The sequence below is a fragment of the Humulus lupulus genome, chromosome 2 (genome assembly GCF_963169125.1).
Source record: "Humulus lupulus chromosome 2, drHumLupu1.1, whole genome shotgun sequence".
NCBI lineage: Eukaryota > Viridiplantae > Streptophyta > Magnoliopsida > Rosales > Cannabaceae > Humulus > Humulus lupulus.
The window spans coordinates 96,378,609-96,379,615 of NC_084794.1; the positions used below are offsets into that span (position 1 = coordinate 96,378,609).

Here is a 1,007-nt window from a genome sequence, read left to right on the forward strand (position 1 = left end):
TACCTTGAGAAATTTGGAGAATTTTTTGTCAAGATTGGCCTTTCAGAACCACTGAGGGTAAGGAATCTTTGGTGTAGGCTCGGTGTATATCGGCTTCTCTTTCTTTGGAAGTAAAAGGGTCTTTGATTTAGCCTGTAGGATGGTCTATGTGGAGGACATTGAGGCGAAATTGAATGATATTGTGGTTGGTGCCTTTTATTATTACTCCATGACAGATTTGGATGGTTCTTGTACATTGGAGTATAAGTGTTGGGGTATGGGTTGTTATTCGGTTGCCTCGGGTAATTACTAATGGCTTGCACCTTTTCAAGTGGAATATCATCTACTAAATAAGAACACATTGCTGGACATTGCTCAAAGTGATGAGGGCCTCCACATGTCTCACAAATAATAGAAGCGGGTTGTAGTTGCATCGCTTGAGCTGAAATGTTATTTTGTTGTTGCATTTGCTTGGTCAATGAAGCAATTTGAGTTGTGAGCACAGCAATAGGATCAACTTCTAGAACTTCCACCACCTTCTTATTTTCTCGCTCAGTTGGTCATTGATAGTTATTCATGGCCATCTCTTCCAAGAGCTCATACACTTCGTTAGCACTTTTGCTCATAAATGCCCCCCCACTACTGCATCTATTATAGTCATTGTGTCTCCCCTCAGCCCATTATAAAAAGTGTGCAACAACATCCATTTCACTATACCATGATGTGGGCATTTTTGAAGCAACTATTTAAACATTTCTCAAGCATCATATCATGATTCCCCCTCAAATTGACAGAAATTATTTATTTCACCTCTAATCTGGGCTGATTTAGTTGGAGGAAAATACTTAGCGAGGAATTTTTGGGCAAGGTCCTCCCATGTCAATGTGGAGTTGTCTTGTAGCGAAATTAACCAACTTTTAGCTCTATCTCTCAAAGAAAATTAAAATAGCCTCAAAAGGATTGCATCATTACTTACTCCATTCATTTTGAAAGTAGCGCATAACTCCAAAAAGTTAGTAATATGGAGG

The 1,007-nt window shown here is 39.1% G+C and overlaps 1 non-coding gene across 1 annotated transcript; it reads left to right on the forward strand.

Moving 5' to 3' along the window:
* The first annotated feature begins 692 nt into the window (after positions 1 to 692).
* Positions 693 to 798, forward strand: LOC133820319 (small nucleolar RNA R71). The gene has a single exon (XR_009886737.1). It is a non-coding gene; the product is annotated as a small nucleolar RNA R71 (small nucleolar RNA).
* The last annotated feature ends 209 nt before the right edge of the window (positions 799 to 1,007 follow it).